This window comes from Haliotis asinina, chromosome 2, assembly GCF_037392515.1.
Source record: "Haliotis asinina isolate JCU_RB_2024 chromosome 2, JCU_Hal_asi_v2, whole genome shotgun sequence".
Taxonomy (NCBI): domain Eukaryota; kingdom Metazoa; phylum Mollusca; class Gastropoda; order Lepetellida; family Haliotidae; genus Haliotis; species Haliotis asinina.
The window spans coordinates 11,079,100-11,087,894 of record NC_090281.1 but is presented as its reverse complement, the minus strand read 5'-3'; the positions used below and the strand labels follow the sequence as shown (position 1 = coordinate 11,087,894).

General features: G+C 39.0%; 1 non-coding gene across 1 annotated transcript; it reads left to right on the top strand.

The window, feature by feature from the left end:
- Nucleotides 1–8,285: 8,285 nt before the first annotated feature.
- On the top strand, nt 8,286–8,469 carry LOC137274927 (U2 spliceosomal RNA). Its single transcript, XR_010956278.1, has one exon. It is a non-coding gene; the product is annotated as a U2 spliceosomal RNA (small nuclear RNA).
- The last annotated feature ends 326 nt before the right edge of the window (nt 8,470–8,795 follow it).

The window sequence follows — 8,795 nt, the reverse complement described above, 5'->3', positions numbered from 1 at the left end:
TCGTAATGATTTAGTCAGTCAATTTAAAACATTATGTCGTGCTGAATCTTTACATCCTGGGCTGTACACTGTCAGAAAACAAAGGACTTGGAAATTTGGGAATTTAGAGGTCATTTAGTTCGATCTAAGGCTAAAGACCTTGAAATCGGTGAAATGCCTTCCAGTTATTTTTTACGCAAGGAAACACAGAGTGGCAAGAAAAAATCTACCAGTTCAATTTTAGACACTTAAGGCCGTAAAGTAACGAACTCTCGTGAAATCATGGGCGTTATTGTTGATTTTTATAGCGAACTCTGGCTATGAGCCCATTGATGATGAAAATTGTAATCGATTCCTTGCTGATTTACCTTCACTTAATTCGGCTGATTCGGCTTTGCTGGAAGGGGACATAACTCGTGATGAAATTATGAAGACCCTTAACTCATTAAGCCCTGGAGCCGCTCCACTGCCCAACACCTGGCACCCCTCGCTGACTGCCTGATTGCTGCGACGAGGCTAATTAGTGCTAATCATGCCTGATTTCCCTGGCAGGTTTCGGATATGACAGGAAACTGTCTAGTCTCACAAACAAGTACTGATTATTTAATTGTGTCGTAAAGATGTAAATGGGAAAGAGGCCGATGTGAGTACATATATTACAGCATTTCATGTAATTTATTACCTGTATCTCTCATACCCCTTTGCCAGTGTGTGCTGTATTTTTATCAACACCTACGCGGTCTTTGTGGGTACGAGATGAACAAATATACAAATTCCTCCTGTCTCTCTCATCGTATGGACTGAATTATAATATATTTGTAATAGAGTTTAAAAAGAGGGGGGCTTACATTATAATCGTCTAGTTTCTTTGCCAATACATTGCTCGTGCTTACTGACTATTTCAAGGAAAGTATCAATAGGTGTGTAAGTAACATGGAACATATAGAGATTTATAGTTTGTCACTTTGTTCATCTTAACTTAACCGTGCAAACATACATCACCATTCATACACATACATACTGCATGATACATTTATCATTACTCGATGCTACAGAAAGCTTCCCGTCATGTGAAGGGATAAAATATCCCGAATGTAACGCATTATATCTCAGTTACTCATTATATTGGCTGATACTTTGACCAATCGTATCGTGAGAACCTGTCACATAGGAAGGGCAAGGTGATGGGGCGTGGCCTAAATTTCTGAAGAGCACGTTTGAACACTCAAAGTGATAGGGTAGAGATTGATTATTGGCTTTATCGTTGACCAATGGCTATGTTGTGTTTCGGCTGTATCAACTATGATGCAACAATTTGTGCATTGTAAACATAACATCAGTTACTGTAATGAGTGAGTGAGTGAGTTAATATTTTACGTCACATCGGCAATATCTCAGCCATATCGTGACGAGAACATTTAAATTAAATATATACATGTGGAAAAATCTGTCAACGAAGGACAGTAAAACAACTAGAATATCACAATTTTAATTACAACTAGTATGGAAAGTTAAAACTAATATCACTATTTAGACAATGCAATATAAAAACAGACTATAGATCGCCAACAACTGAAGGTAGATCACCACACTAGGGACCATGGGGACTTACAGTACCTTTGCTACCTACATGGACCCTAGTTGGATTTACATCATCCCCTCAGCTGCTGGCGATTGTACGAAAGTTTAGCCAAAATTAAAAGAACATGAATGCTACGATTAAAAACCTGGTAGACCTAAATTTACTGTGAATGTTTGTGGACTTACGTACCCTCTCAGGAGGACAATAATTTTACAATACTTCAACCCCCTTTGAGGGTACAGCCACCAACAATTCAAGTTACTAATTGAAACTACCAATCATTTAAATACATCTATTTACAAAAACATATTATTCAAAATTCAACCAAAAAATCAATTCCTTTTAAAAAACCTATAATAAAATGAGAATTAACGTTAGTGAAAAGATCTTTCATTGTTTTTACTGTAAAATACTTATCCCTTGTGATGGAGAATTCAACACAGTCAAGCAGAATATGCTTGACCGTGACTCTCTCATCACAAGGGATGCAAAATGGAGGATCCTCACCTTGCAACAGGTATGCATGAGTATATCTAGTGTGGCCAATACGACATCGTCGTAGTATGACCTCTTCAAATCTGGACTGACAACCCAAGTGGGTATAACCAATGTAAGGTTTTATCTCATGTAATTTATTTATACCCACTTGGGTGTCCCACTTCTTTTGCATCACATCACGGATATAAGATCTAATGGTGGTTTTGTAATCACTGTAGGGAATAAGAAGCGGTGTCACAGACTTGTTGAGTGCTGCCTTGGCAGCAAGATCGGCCATTGTGTTACCAGAAATGCCTATGTGGCTGGGTAACCAACAGAAGACGATGTCGTATTGGCCAGTAGCAAGAGTATTATACAATTCAATAATTTCAATTAAAAGTGGATGTTTACAAAAAATATTTTTAATAGCCTGAAGGCAAGAAAGAGAATCTGAATAGATTATATATTGTTTACGTTTAGGGTGTCTTTGAATATATTTAAGAGCTGTGAATATGGCGTTAGCTTCAGCTGTAAAAATAGAACTATTATCTGGTAATCTAGAAGATATTGTTCTGGATCCAATGACAGTGGCACAAGCCACTGCGCCACCATCCTTGGACCCATGTGTAAATAAGGATATATAATTGTTATATTTATGTTTTAATTGATTATATTCTTGTTTATACTGTAATTCATTAGTTTCTGATTTTTTAAAAGTCGTTAATGTTAGGTCAACTTGTGGCCTAACCAACTGCCAAGGAGGAGAAGAAAGAAGACGGAAAGGAGCTATGTTTTCAAGCTCAATGCTGGCAGCAGAAATAAGTGGTTTTATTCTTAAACCAAGAGGCGGAACAAGAGAAGATTTCTTTTTGTATAAATCCTCATACAGGGGATTGAAAACACAGTCATATGCAGGGTTTGACTCATTTGAATATAGTTTTGTTACATACTGTAAAGCTAATTTTATACGTCGCTGCTCAAGAGACGGTTCATCAGCCTCGACATACAGGCTGTCAACAGGTGAAGTTCTAAAGGAGCCAAGACAAAGTCTTAGACCTTGATGATGGACTGAATCTAATAGTTTTAAGTTGCCTTTGCAGGCTCCACCATAGACAATGGAGCCATAATCGAGTTTCGAACGCACGAGAGATCGATATAGATTGAGAAGAGTAGCTTGATCCCCTCCCCATTTAGAATTTGAAACCACTTTCAACAAGTCAAGTGCTTTCAGGCATTTAGTTTTAAGTGATTTAATATGAGGTAAAAACGTTAAGTGTGAGTCAAAAATGAGACCCAAGAACTTAGCTTCCTTCACAACTTTAATTGGTGTGCCATCTAGAGACAGATCAGTGTCTTTATGTGGTTTGTATTTACGACAAAAATCTATGCAGTTAGTTTTGGATTTCGAACATTTAAAGCCGTTTTCAAGACACCATTTATTTATCTTGTTTAAACACAACTGCAATTGTCGTTCAATGATATGCGTATTTTTACCACGACAAGAAATATTAAAATCATCCACAAATAACGATCCACCAATTGAATCGTTTAAAACTTTTGATAAACTGTTGATCTTGATGCTAAAAAGTGTGACAGACAAAATACTGCCTTGTGGAACACCCTGATCCTGATTGTAATGATCAGACAGGGTAGAACCCACACGGACCTGAAATTGTCTGTTATTTAAAAAGTTGGCAATAAATTTAGGCAAACGACCTCGCAACCTGAAGTCATGTAAATCTCTTAAAATGCCATATTTCCAAGGAGTGTCATATGCCTTCTGAAGATCAAAAAAGATAGACACAGCGTGTTGTTTGTTAATGCGTGCGTTTTTAACAAATGATTCCAGTCGCACGAGGTGATCAACAGTACTTCTGTTTTTACGGAAACCACATTGTATATCTGTGATAAGATTATTTGTTTCCAAGTACAAAACAAGTCGATTATTTATCATGCGTTCCATGTTCTTGCAAACACAGCTAGTTAGTGAAATAGGTCGATAATTGGATGGATCAGTATGATCACGTCCAGGTTTAGGTATTGGTACTACTATGGCGTCACACCATGACGGAGGAAACTTACCCGATGTTCAAATATCATCGAAAATATTTAGGAGAGTTTCCAAATAGGATTCCGGTAAGTGCTTCAGGAGTTGGTAATGTATGTTATCAGTTCCAGTAGCAGTGTCATGAGCTTGATCAAGAGCAGTATGGAGTTCATGAATAGAAAACGTTTCATTATAATCTTCACCATTATCAGAATTGAAATTAATTGTTTTCTTTTTCTTCTTGTTTTTGATATTGCTGGAATTTTGGTACATAATTTGAAGAAGAAGAGTGTTTAGCAAGGGTTTCACCTAGTTTATTAGCAATATCTGATTTATCAGTAAGCAATTGATCTCCATGTTTAAGATGATGGACTGTAGATTTAGTACCTTTACCTTTGATTTTCTGGACCATGTTCCATACCTTGGACATGGGTCTCCGAGAATTTATTTTGGATACATAATTTTGCCAAGATTGGCGTTTGTTCTGCTTAAAAGTACGCCGTGCTTCAGCATTTAAAATTTAAAATTTATTTAAATTATGTAGCATAGGATGGCGACGGAAATAATGTTCTGCTTTTTTCCTTGCCTTCCTAGCTTGTTTGCACTCATCGTTGAACCATGGTTTTCTTATCTGTGGAACTACAGAGGAATTTGGTATACACTCATCAGCTATGGAATTCAGTTCTTCAGAAAAATATTTAATAGCATCAGGAACGTCAATAAAACGTTCGGGTTTAAGTTTTCAGCACACAGTGTTTCATATAAAGCCCAGTTAGCCTTTTTAAAATTTCGTCTTGATGATGGAGGAACATCAGATGGAGTTACAGCTTTTAATATAGTAGGAAAATGGTCACTTCCACACAGGTCATCGTGGACTGACCATTCGAATTCATTTAATAGTTCTGAATTTGTCAATGACAAGTCGAGAGCAGATTAAGTCCCTGTACCAGGGTGTAAATATGTGTTGGAACCATCACTATAAATACATAAGTCATTGTCAGAACAAAAGTCCTCCAACAATTTGCCTCTAGTGTTTGTATTTACACTACCCCAGAGTGGGTTGTGCCCATTTAAATCTCCCATTATAATACAGGGCTTCGGGAGCTGATCATATAGAGCTTGAAGATCGGTTTTGGCAAAAGCCGAAGACGGTGAAATATAAAGAGAGCATAGCGTAAACGCTACATGTAAAGTAATTCTCACTGCAACAGCCTGCATATTAGTATGAAGTGAAACAGGGTTTTGAATAACGTTTTGTTTGACTAGAATGGATGATCCGCCAGTGGCCCTATCACCCGGAGGTGAAAAGTAATGATATGCATTAAAATGACGAAGGTCAAATGTATCTGTCTGCTTTAAATATGTCTCTTGGAGACATATCGCTGAAGGTGTAAAATCTTGGACTAATAGCTGTAATTCATGTACATTAGTCCTCAATCCTCTGCAGTTCCACTGTACAATCTTATTGGAATAAACTATCTTTTAGGGGGATTTATTGGGGATCTACCACGCACTCTTTTGGAGTGCGACAAGCTATGTGCCCTAGAATGGACGTTTTCAGAAACGTCCATATCTTCAAGAGACCCATACTTATTGTACAATTGAATTTTATTTTGTGATCCTTTAGGAGCTCTGCCACTTTGTTGTTTTGAAGCATCAGGCTTTGGCTTCGCTTTACTTTTCACCGTTTGTTGACTCTCAGCTGTAGATTGAGACTTTGAGTGTGACTGAGATGCCGATTTGTAATCAGAAGAAGTCTTTGAGGTATTAGGAAGCGATTCCTCAGTCTGTGATGATATAGCAGTGCACAAATGCCGTGGAGAGTCGCAATTGACCCAAGTCAAGGTAGTTTGACAGCCTGTGGTTGACGTTGTTTTAGAACTTGACCCCAATGATGTTTATGCTATTGTAGCATAACCTTCTGAAAGTTCAGATCTCTTTACCAGTTTTGTGGCCTCAGAAAAGGAGATATTTTGTGTAAATTTTATTTTATTGATCCCCATTTGCTCTTTCCAAATAGGACACTGTTTAGAAAAGGACGAATGGTCGCCTGAACAGTTGGTGCATTTTTTATAATCACTGTCACAATCTTCTGTTGTGTGTGTCTTCTCACCACAGTGTCCATATTTCTGGCATTTAAAACACCTGAGCGGGTTGGGGATGTACGTATCAACTGGAATGTTACAGTAGCCTGCCTTCACTGATTTGGGTGCATTTGGAGATGATAAAGTAAACAGGTACGTATTCGTTTTGATGGTTTCATTGTTTCTCCGCATTGAAAAGCGCTTGACATAGAGCACACCTTGATCCTTCATTTCAGATCTTGATCCTTCATTTCAGATCCTATATCAAGTTCCGACATATCATCCAACAATCGATCACGATCTCTCACAATACCTTTACTTGTATTCAAGGTCTTGTGAGCAGAGACCGTGACCAGAATGCCCACGAAAGATTTCATGTTCATGAGGTTCGTTGCTTGTTGTTTTTTCCCGCATTCAACTAGCAGGGCACCCGAACGCAAGCGTCTAATGTTTTTCACCTCCCCAGCAATACCTTGAATACCCTTGGACACAGCAAAGGGGTTCAGTTTTAATGGTGTCTTGTCAGGTGTCTCAATCACAATGAAACGTGGCCAATATTCAATCGATGCAGATGGTCTCTGGTCAGGATCAACAGTGTCAATATCAAGTGGACGTTTTGTTTTTTTAAGTGGTATTTCGTAAGCCATGGTTAGTGTAATATGGTTCATCATCCGAGCTCCCCACCCACCACGGAGTATCACAAGGACAATGCTAAAGCAAGCGGGCCTCCAGCTTGCAGCACCAAGGATACCCGGATGATATACTCCAGCAGAAAAATTAAAAGATAAATAATTCTACCAGATTGGCCCATGAGCCACCGCCTTCTGACATAAGACTCTAGGCAAATTACAGAACAACATATTTCAAATTCAAAAATGTTTTAGATTATAAAGCCAAGACCAAATTTACAACAATTCCAAATGATTTATGTGCATTGATAAATATAATAATACCCCATGCACAGGGCTTGGCATGACCAGCTGATTGGTCGAACCGGGCCTATTCGACCACCCGTCTAGGCGAAGTCAGGGCCAAAGCGGTGCATTGAGCAACAGGAACACGGTTGCAAGCTCCTATTGCCCTCAACCACCAGGATCCCTTCCTCCGCCGACACATGGCCGCAACCCACGGCAAACGGGTTGGTGGACCAAATATCCCCCCGGGTCCACTACGGGGGTGTCGGCGAGCTCTTAGCGTTACCCAGCACCCACCACGAGCAGGTGGCTCGCCACGGGTGCCAGAAACAGATAAACACGTAATCCTTTCCGGCTTGTTTGGCTTAATTTACATAATCATTTCGTGGATCCACTTTCTAAATCAGTTAATTACCGTCTCATCTATGATTGTATTGGCTTAGGGTATACTCTATATTCGGGGAATGTCTGTCACTCCTATCTGTTTTCTCTATCGTATAGCAATAGAAACTTATGATCATCTCTTCATCTATTGCTCGTATGTTGATGTTTTGTGGGATATCGTTTTCCAGTGGTTAGATCAATTGTCATTTGGTTTATTAAAACGATCTAACGAAGTTATTCGATTTAACTAGGTTCCCAAAATTCCAAATTCCTATCAAAAATCAATGTGCATCTATCTTTTAACTTTGGCAAAATACACGATTTGGCTTGTTCGGAATTCTAACAAATTCGAGCACACAAAATTGAATGGGAATGATATCATGTTACGTGTCCTAAAGACAGACAGGACACGTATCAGTGTCGATATCTCTCGCTTACCATTTGCTGTTTTCTTCATTATTTTGTACTGTCGATGGCAATCATAAATTATCCTTTAATGTGTAAAATTTCATATACTGTTCAACATTGTTTCATCAAACTGTATCATTTAGTCTGTAATATTTATGTACATTTGCTCATCTGCGCCGTAGCCGTGGTTGGTATTTCTTAATCATATACATAGGTATGTGTGTGCTTGTCTCGTTTCTCTTGGTTTATCTTACAAATGTGTAAATATGGTGACTAGTCTAATTCGTTTCTGCTCTTCCTCTGTAGTTTATTTTATTGTAAATGCTGCAGGGCTCAACTCTTTCCTGTGATAATTTTAGGCCGCTCTGTAGCAACCGCGCTGTCCGCGTGTGTCAAAATTATATTTGTGAATAAATTTTATTAAAAGAAAAAAAAAGTATCTGTTCTTATCAGCTTAAGATCTGATACGTCTTCTATTGAAGTCATCGACATTAAACTGATCTTTGCAATGAGATGAGGTGCCATGGAGCTTGCTCCGCCCCTCATCACGGGTTGGCCCGGTATTGCTGTACCTTTGGGAATGGCCCATCACTCATAATACAATTCACAAAAATAGAACCCCCAACTTAGCCCTCTGCTTTTCACATTTCATCGCATTTTGCGCCGTCGCCTTCCTTTTCGCGTGTCCGTTTCACTGGCTCGTGGAGGCGATATATCGCTATTGTATTAATCAGCTGTGAATTCTGTTTTCAGATCGACGGGTGGGCATCAATTGCTTTAAGTGATTGTGTGACCTTTGGGGTCTCCCCCGACCCCCCTTCGCCATGGCGTACCAGGGAGCTACAGTAGAGCCTACTGTTCCCCAGCATTTTCCTGGATAGCAAGCGGTCTTCATGCACGGTACGTGTGAAATCTGTTAT